We start from the raw sequence: 9,971 nt of genomic DNA, 5'->3' as shown, positions 1-9,971 counted from the left end.
ATAATCACCTTATTGAGATTGTACTATAGACTCCCCGATAATCAGTTGGAAACTGAGAATCAAATTTGTAAGATCTCCATTATCTGTAAGAATAATAGGATGGTTCTGGTAGGGGATTTTAACTTTCCAAACATGGACTGCCATAGTGTTAGAGGTTTAGATGGAGAGGTATTTGTTAAGTGTTTACAAGAAACTTTCTGATTCCATATGTGGATGTACCTACTGGAGAAGGTGCAAAGCTTGACCTACTCTTGGGAAGTAAGGCAGGGCAAGTGACTGTGTTGACTCCTGCTCTTTGGATGCTGCCTGACCTGCTGTGCTTTTCGAGCGCCACACTTTTCGACTCTGACTCTCCAGCATCTGCAGCCCTCACTTTCTCCAAGTGGTGAAGAATTAGTTGGGGAGCACTTTGGGGCCAGTGACCATAATTCCATTAGTTTTACATTTGTGATGGAAAAGGATAAACTGGATTTAAAGGTTAAAGTTCTAAATTGGAGGAAGGCCAATTGACAGTATTAGGCAAGACATTTCAAAAGTTGATTGGGTGTTCACAGGTTAAAAAGACGGCTGGAAAGTAGGAAGCCTTCAAAAATGAAATAATAAGAGTCCAGAGATTGTTAGGGTGAAAGGCAAGGTTGGTAGATATAGGGAATGCTGGATGACGAGAGAAATTGAGATTTTTGTCAAGAAAAATAATGAACGCATATCCGGTATAGACAGCCGAGATCGAGTGAATCCTTAGAAGAGTATAAAGTCAGTAGGGATATAGAGGACAAAAAGGGGACTTGTGATAGCTTTGCCAAATAAGGTTAGGAAAATCCAAAGGGATTTTATAAATACATTAAGGACAAAAGAGTAACTACGGAGAGAATAGAGCCCCTCAAAGATCAGCAAGGTAGCCTGTATGTGGAAACGCAGGGGGGGGGGGGGTACTAAATGAGTATTTTGCATCAGTGTTTACTGCGGAGAAGGACTTGGAAAATACATAATGTGGGAAATAGATGGCGACATCTTGAAAAATGTCCATATTGCAGAGGAGAAGGTGCTGGATGTCTTATAATGCATAAAGGTGGATTAATTGATATGGATTGACGAGGGAAGGGTAGTGGACATGATCTATATGGACTTCTGTAAGGCGTTCAAGAAGGTTCCTCATGGTAGTCTGGTCAGCAAGGTTATATCACTTGGAACAGCTAGTTACTTGGATACAGAACTGGCTTGAAGGTAGAAGACAGAGGGTGGCAGTGGAAGCTTTCCTTTCAGACTGCAGGCCTGTGACCAGTGCTGTTCCACATGGATCGGTGCTGGGTGCATCGCTTTTAGTCATTTATATAAATGATGTGGATGTGAACATGGGGGTATCGTTTGTAAGTTTGCAGATAACACCAAAATTGAAGGTGTAGTGGACAGCAAAGAAAGTTAACTCAGCATACAATGGGTTCTTGATCAGATGGGCCAATGGGCTGAGGAGTGGCAGATGGGGTTTAATTTTGGTAAATGCGAGGTGCTGCATTTTGGAAAGGCAAGTCAAGGCAGGACTTACACACGTAATGGTAAGGTCCTGGGAAGTGTTGCTGAACAAAGAGAACTTTGAGTGCTGGTTCATAGTTCCTAGAATGTGGAGTCTCAGGTAGATAGGATAGGGAAGAAAGTGTTTGGTATACTTTTCTTAACTGGTCACCGCATTGAGTATAGGAGTTGGGAGGTTATGCTGTGGCTGTACGGGACATTGGTTAGGCCACTTTTGGAATATTGTGCACAATTCTATCTCCCTCCTACAGATGTTGTGAAACTTGAAAGGGTTCAAAAAAGATTTAGAAATATTTTGCCAGGATTGGAAGGTTTGAACTATAGTGAGCGACTGAGGCTTTGGAGGCTGAAGGGTGACTTTACAGAGGTTTAGAAAACCACAAGGGGCATGGATAAGGTAAATCAACAAGTTATTTTTCCTGGGAGTCCAGACCTAGAGGCCATAGGTTTAGGTGAGGGGGAAAAAATTTAAAAGGGACCTCCGGGGCAAGTTTTTCACGCAGAGGGTGGTGCGTGTATGGAACCAGCTGCTAGAGGAGGGAGGCTGGTACAATTGCAACATTTAAAAGACATCTGGATGGTTATACGAATAGGAAGTGTTCAGAGGGATATGGGCCAAATGGTGGCAAATAGGACTAGATTAATTTAGGATATCTGGTCGGCATGGACGAGTTGGACGGAAGGGTCTGTTTCCATGCTGTACATCTCTAATGACTAATATGAATAAATAAACCCCGGCGAACAGTTTATAGATATTGCACGGTACGCTTGGAAATGAAAAATTTAAAACAGCTAACTTTTCCCCCTCAATAAAGTACAAAGTCCAAAGTTAGAAAGGTCAGCTGCAGTTTGTTACACTACTTACAAATTGTGTTTAGCTTAGATTTGTAAATCTACAATTTACGTGTAAATTTCATCTGATTGCTTAATTTATTTTTCATGTAACAAAGCAGGGGAAAGCTAAAATTAGAAAACGATGGAAATATTCAGACATTAGGAACCTATTGTACACTAACATAAATAGGCAAAGGTTTGTGGTCGTGTCCTTCAATTATGCAGAAGTTTGCCGAGAATTGATTTTGAAAATGAAAGAAAGGAAGACTGTCATAAATATAGTTCGATGTTTCGAGGATAAGAACAGGCACCAACCGCTCGTTTGACCTTCACGGCGACTGCAAACACGGCCGCAGGGCTTCGGAAAGCAGCACGTGGTCGGTCGCATTTGTATTTCGCTGAGGGTTAACCGGGCTCGCGTGTTCCGAGCGGGCCGCCGTCCGACCGGAAGACGGGAGCAAGAGCAACCAGGTGAGAGGTTAGTGAGTGATGGCGCAACGCAGTCAGAGCGCGAGACTGGGAAAGTGAAGCTGCAGCTGACCGCTCCCAAAGGGATTGACGGCACGAGCGGGGACCGTTAAGTTGGCCGTTGTTTTTGAAAACGTGGGCTCGTGACTCTGGGTAATTGGCCGCCTGTAGTTTTCGTTAGCAAGTCGGCACTTGTGGCCCAGGAAAGGGGCCGCGATATCGGCATGGGACGAAGATGAGAGGAAATGGTGCCCGCAGGTGATATTTAGGGAGAAAAATATTGCATTCTTCCCTCTGAAGGACCCAGGACCAAAGATCGTCGCTTTAAAGTATCCAGAATGTGACAGGAAACTAAACTTTTTTTTAACACTGGGTGGTTAGGATATGGTATATAGGTACACTGCATGAGAGTTTGGTGGAGGCGAAGTCGATTGTGGCCTTGAGATTTGGTAATTATCTGAAAAGAAAATGCAGGAGGAAGGGGAAAAGTGGGACGAACTGAGTTGCTCTTGTCAAGTTGCCTTGGACATGAGGCTGATTGGTTTCCTTCTGTCGTTCAACTGGGGTGTTGGCAGTGTGAATTAAATTACAAGTGGAATATCATCCAAAATTATAACTTGGGACTTTTTGTTGGTGGTTTTGGCTGATGTTGTCATATAACCCCTTTGGATTTGGAGCTGTACAATTGCAGTCATCACATTGTGTATCTTGCCCTCCAACGCATCTCATCCACATCTTGCACCTCTGCCCTCAGATCCAATCCCTCCAACCGCAACAAGGACAGAACACCCCTGGTGCTCACCTTCCACCCTACCAACTTTCGCATAAACCAAATCATCCGCCGACATTTCCGCCACCTCCAAACAGACCCCACCACCAGGGATATATTTCCCTCCCCACCCCTCTCCGCCTTCCGCAAAGACCGTTCCCTCCGTGACTACCTGGTCAGGTCCACGCCCCCCTACGACCCACCCTCCCATCCTGGCACTTTCCCCTGCCACCGCAGGAACTGTAAAACCTGTGCCCACACCTCCTCCCTCACCTCCTCCCTCACCTCCATCCAAGGCCCTAAAGGAGCCTTCCACATCCATCAAAGTTTTACCTGCACATCCACTAATATCATCTATTGTATCCGTTGCTCCCGATGCGGCCTCCTCTACATTGGGGAGACTGGGCGCCTCCTAGCAGAGCGCTTTAGGGAACATCTCAGAGACACCCGCATCAATCAACCAAATCGCCCAGTGGCTCAACATTTCAACTCCCCCTCCCACTCTGCCGAGGATATGGAGGTGCTTGGCCTCCTCCACCGCCGTTCCCTCACGACCAGACGCCTGGAGGAAGAACGCCTCATCTTCCGCCTCGGAACACTTCAACCCCAGGGCATCAATGTGGATTTCAACAGTTTCCACATTTCCCCTTCCCCCACCTCATCCTAGTTTCTAACCTCCAGCAACTCGACTTGTCCGACCTGCCCAGCTCCTTTTCCACCTATCCACTCCACCCTCTCTTCCCTGACCTATCACCTTCATCTCCTTCCCCACTGACCTATTGTACTCTATGCTACTCTCTCCCCACCCCCACCCTCCTCTAGCTTATCTCTCCATGCTTCAGGCTCTCTGCCTTTATTCCTGATGAAGGGCTTTTGCCCGAAACGTCGATTTTGCCTGTCCTCGGATGCTGCCTGAATTGCTGTGCTCTTCCAGCACAACTAATCCAGAATCTGGTTTCCAGCATCTACAGTCATTGTTTTTACCACATTGTGTATCTTGTATTTCGTGATAAGCCAATAAGAAATAGGAACCAGGAATAGGCTGTTCGGTCCCTCTAGTCTCTTGCACTATTTAATATGACCACAGCTGATGTGACATTCCTCATATCGACATTCCTGCCCTTCTCCTGTAACCCTTGATTCCTCTACTCGTCAAGAATTTATCTCTATCAGCCTTAAATGTACACAAGAACTATAATCTCCACAGCTCTCTGTGGCTAGGAGTTCTAAAGTCTCTGAACCCTCTGAAGGAAGAAATTCCTCCTCATCTCACTCTTAAATTTGTGCCCCTTTATTTTGACACTGTACCCTCTGATCCTAGATTCTGCCATGAGGGGAAGCATGCTTTCAGCATTTACCTTGTCAAGCCCTTAACAATCCTATATGTTTCAATAAATTCACCTCTCTTTCTTTTAAACTCCAATGAGTAGAGTCCCAATCTATTTACTTTTTGCTCATAAGATAATCCCTGTATACAAGGATCATCCTCAGAACCATCTCTGAACTGCACCTTCATGAAATGGTATATTTCCTTAAATATGGGGATCCAAACTGCTTGCAGTGTGCCAAATGTGGTCTCACTTGCACCTTCTACAGTTGCAGTAAGACTGCTTCACTCTTTTACTCTACCTTATATGAAATAAGGGCTAATATTCCAATAATTTTCCTGGCTATCTGCTGCACCTGTATGCTAGCTTTCTATTATGTACGTGAACTCCTGAGTTTTGTACTTTTTTTTTCTCCCAAAATGAATAACTTCATATTTTCCAATTTGCAAACTTCTTGCCCACTGACCTAACCTATCAGTGGACCATGGGGTCTGAGCAGAAGCACCCTTCAGCCTTGCTCATGATCCAATAAAATTTAAGATTTTACTTCCCTACTTTGAAATGTTCATCAGTTTATTACATCAGTTTCCAATATGCTTTTAGGTGTTTGACTCAGTATGCCCTACATCAATTTTCATGTAGAAAAGAATAATCTACTCGAATATCCCCAAGTTATCTTTTTCCGTGCAATTGAGAATGGTTTGCTCTTTCATGTCACCATTTAATTCTTACAGAAAGAAAATATTTGCATACTATTTTCATGGCATCAGCCTATCCCAAAACTTTATAAGGCTGGTGGATATGAGAGGTTGAATACACGGAATGATTAAAAACAAAGATAAGAGTACTAGAATTGAGGCAGTGCTCAACCAGTAGTCAACATAGATTCATAAACGTGGCTGGTGAATTAATGGGCAACTTGAGGTCAAGCTTACTGAGAGTAGAGTACAGAAAGCTGGCCACAAGTGCATGAAACTATTTAAGTCTAGAAGTCATAAAAGCATCGTTGAAAATTTCAGTATCAGATGAATTGAGATAGGGACAGTTCTGACATTATAGAAAATAGAAGAGTACAGCACAGAACAGGCCCTTTGGCCCACGATGTTGTGCCGAGATTTAATCCTAATGTAAAATATAGTAAGTAACTTAACCTACGCACTCCTCAACTCATTGCTATCCATGTGCATGTCCAACAGTTGCTTAAATGTCCCCAATAACACTGTTTCCACCACCACTGCTGGCAACACATTCCATGCATTCACAACTCTCTGCATAAAGAACCTACCTCTGATATCTCCTTTATATCTTCCTCCTAATATCTTCAAACTATGACTTCTCAAACCAGTCAGTCCTGCCCTGGGGAAAAGTCTCTGGCTATTGACTCTATCTATTCCTTTCATTATTTTGCACACCTCGATCAGGTCACCTCTCTTCCTCCTTCTCTTCAGAGATAAAAGTCTGAGCTTATTCAACCTTCCTTCATGAGGCAAGCCCTCCAGTCCAGGCAGCATCCTGGTAAACCTCCTTTGCACCCTCTCCAAAGCCTCTGTATCTTTCCTGTAGTAGGGCGACCAGAACTGGACACAATATTCCAAGTGTGGTCTCACCAGGGACTTGTGGAACTGCAGCAAAATCTTGCGGCTTTTAAATTCGATCCCCCGTTAATGAATGCCAAAACACCATATACTTTCTTAACAACCCTATCCACTTGGGTGGCAACTTTGAGGGATCTATGTACTTGCACACCCAGATCCCTCTGTTCCTCCACACTGCCAAGAATCATCTTTAATCCAATATTCAGCATTAGAGTTCGACCTTCCAAAATGCATCACTTTGCATTTATCCAGGTTAAACTTCATCTGCCATTTCTCAGCCCATCTCTGCATCCTGTCAGGCTGCAGCCTATAATAGCCGTCAATACTATTGACGACACATCCAACCTTTGTGTCATCTGCAACTTTATTAACCCACCCCTCAACCACCTCATCCAAGTCATTTATAAAAACTACAAAGAGCAGAGGCCCAAGAACAGAGCCCTGCGGGACCCCACTCAACACTGACTACTTCCCATCTACAAACACTCTCTGCCTTCAGTCTGCCAGCCAAATCTGAATCCAGATAGCCAAATCTTCCTGTATCTCATAATTCCTGACTTTATGAATGAGCCTACCATGGGGAACCCTATCAAATGCCTTGCTGAAGTCCACATACACCACATCCACTACTCAATCGACCTGTCATGACAGCTCCTCAAAGAACTCAATAAGATTTGTGAGGCATGACCTGCCCCTCAAAGCCATGCTGACTGCCTTTAATCATACTATGCTTTGCCAAATAGTCCAAACAGGAAAGTGGCTTGAAGTGTGTATACTTCAATGCAAGAAGTATATGAAATAAGGTAGGTGAACTTGCAGCGTGGGTTGGTACCTGGGTTTTCGATGTTGTGGCTATTACGGAGACATGGGTAGAACAGGGACAGGATTGGCTGTTGCAGGTTCCAGGGTTTAAATGTTTTAGTAGGGTCAGGGGTGGGGGTAAAAGAAGGGGAGGTGTGGAATTGCTTGTCAAAGATAGTATTACAGCGGTGGAAAGGATGATGGATGAAGACTCACCGGCTGAGGTTAGGAATAGGAAAGGTGAGGTCACCCGGTTAGGAGTTTTCTACAGGCCTCCTAATAGTCCTGAGACGTAGAAGAAAGGATTGCGAGGATGATTCAGGAGAAGAGTGAAAGTAATAGGGTGGTTGTTATGGGGGACTTTAACTTTCCAGATATTGACTGGGAAAGCTATAGCTTGAGTTCATTAGATGGTTCGGTGTTTGTCCAATGTGTGCAGGAGGGTTGCCTGACACAATATGTAGACAGGCCAACAAGAGGTGAGGCTATACTGGATTTGGTTCTGGGTAACGAACCAGGCCAGGTGTTAGAATTGGAGGTAGGTGAGCACTTTGGGGACAGTGACCACAATTCGGTGACTTTTACTCTAATGATGGAGAGGGATAAGTGTGCACTGCAGGGCAAGAGTTATAGCTGGGGGTAGGGAAATTATGATGCGGTGAGGCACGACTTAGGATGCGTGGCTTGGAAAAGTAGGCTTCAAGGCAAGAGCGCAATTGATATGTGGAGCTTGTTCAAGGAGCAACTATTGAGTGTCCTTGATAAGTATGTACCTGTCAGACAGGGAGGAAAGGGTCGTGTGAGGGAGCCGTGGTTTAATAAGGAATTGGAATCCCTTGTTAAATGGAAGAGGGCGGCCTATGTAAAGATGAGGCGCGAAGGTTCAATTGGGGCAATTGAGAGTTATAAGGTAGCCAGGAAGGATCTGAAGAGAGAGCTAAGAGCAGCAAGGAGGGGACATGAAAAGTCCTTAGTTGGTAGGATTAGGGAAAACCCAAAGGCTTTCTATAGGTGTGTCAGGAATAAAAGAATGACTAGGGTAGGAATAGGTCCAGTCAAGGATAGTCGTGGGAAGTTGTGTGTGGAGGCTGAAGAGATTGGGGAGACACTGAATGAATACTTTTCGTCAGTATTTACTCAGGAACAGGACATTGTTGCCGATGTGAATACTGAGTCACAATTAATTAGAATGGACGGCTTTGAGGTATGTAAGGAAGAGGTGTTGGAAATTCTGGAAAGGGTGAAAATAGATAAGTCCCCTGAGCCTGATGGCATTTATCCTAGGATTCTCTGGGAAGCAAGGGAGGAGATTGCAGAGCCATTGGCCTTGATTTTTATGTCCTCGTTGTCTACAGGAGTAGTGCCAGAAGATTGGAGGCTAGCAAATGTGGTTCCCTTGTTCAAGAAGGGGAGTAGGGATAACCCTAGTAACTATAGGCCGGTGAGTCTCACTTCTGTTGTGGGCAAAGTCTTAGAGAGAATTGTAAGGGATAGGATTTATGAACATCTGGATAGGAATAATGTGATCAAGGATAGTCAGCATGGTTTTGTGAAGGGCAGGTCGTGCCTCACAAACCTTATTGAATTCTTTGAGAAGGTGACTAAGGAGGTGGACGAGGGTAAAGCGGTAGATGTGGCGTATATGGATTTTAGTAAGGCGTTTGATAAGGTTCCCCATGGTAGGCTACTGCAAAAAATATGGAGGTATGGCATTGAGGGTGAGTTGGAGGTTTGGATTAGGAGTTGGCTGGCTGGAAGAAGACAGAGGGTAGTAGTTGATGGTATAGGTTCATCTTGGAGTGCAGTTACTAGCGGTGTTCTGCAAGGATCTGTTTTGGGACCATTGCTGTTTGTCATTTTTATAAATGACCTGCAGGAGTGGCTAGAAGGTTGGGTGAGCAAGTTTGCGGATGATACGAAAGTCAGTGGAGTTGTTGACAGTGAGGAAGGATGTGGCAGATTACAGCGGGATATAGATAAGCTGCAGAGCTGGGCAGAAAGGTGTCAAATGGAGTTCAGTGTAGGTAAGTGTGAAGTGATTCACTTTGGTAAGAGTAACAAGAAGATGGGGTACTGGGCTAATGGTCGGATACTTGGTAGTGTGGATGAGCAGAGGGATCTTGGTGTCCATGTACACAGATCTCTGAAAGTTGCCACCCAGGTAAATAGTGCTGTGAAGAAGGCATATGGCGTACTGGTTTTTATTGGTAGAGGAATTGAGTTCCGGAGTCCTCAGGTCATGTTGCAGTTGTATAAGACTCTGGTGCGGCCACATCTGGAGTATTGTGTGCAGTTTTGGTCGCCATACTATAGGAAGGATGTGGAGGCACTGGTACAGGTGCAGAGGAAGTTTACCAGGATGGTAGAAAGACCGTATGAGGAAAGGCTGAGGCACTTGGGGTTGTTTTCATTGGAGAAAAGAAGGTTTAGGGGTGACTTGATAGAGGTGTACAAGATGATTAGGGGTTTAGATAGGGTTGACCATGAGAACCTTTTTCGACGTATGGAGTCAGCTATTACGAGGGGGCATAGCTTTAAATTAAGGGGTGGTAGGTATAGGACAGATGTTAGAGGTAGATACTTTACTCAGCGAGTCGTGAGTTCATGGAATGCCCTGCCAGTAGCATAGGTGGACTCTCCCTCTTT

General features: G+C 44.7%; 1 protein-coding gene across 3 annotated transcripts in view; it reads left to right on the top strand.

Annotated features, from left to right (window-relative positions):
- Nucleotides 1–2,840: 2,840 nt before the first annotated feature.
- cdkal1 (CDK5 regulatory subunit associated protein 1-like 1) overlaps nucleotides 2,841–9,971 on the top strand; it is a 616,294-nt gene continuing 609,163 nt past the window's right edge. Inside the window, exon 1 of one of the 3 annotated variants that reach the window (XM_087978607.1) lies at nucleotides 2,841–2,985. The gene's annotated coding sequence lies outside the window, so the exon portion shown is untranslated. Of the gene's footprint in view, nucleotides 3,091–3,145; nucleotides 3,282–9,971 lie in introns of those variants that run through there. The other 2 variants (XM_087978608.1, XM_087978609.1) reach the window with 2 other exon arrangements.

Source organism: Chiloscyllium plagiosum, unplaced genomic scaffold (assembly GCF_037043375.1).
Source record: "Chiloscyllium plagiosum isolate Xiang-an unplaced genomic scaffold, Cpla_swu_hap1 HiC_scaffold_34, whole genome shotgun sequence".
Lineage (NCBI taxonomy): Eukaryota > Metazoa > Chordata > Chondrichthyes > Orectolobiformes > Hemiscylliidae > Chiloscyllium > Chiloscyllium plagiosum.
Note: the sequence above shows the minus strand (reverse complement) of the source record. Positions and strands in the feature narration are given on the sequence as shown.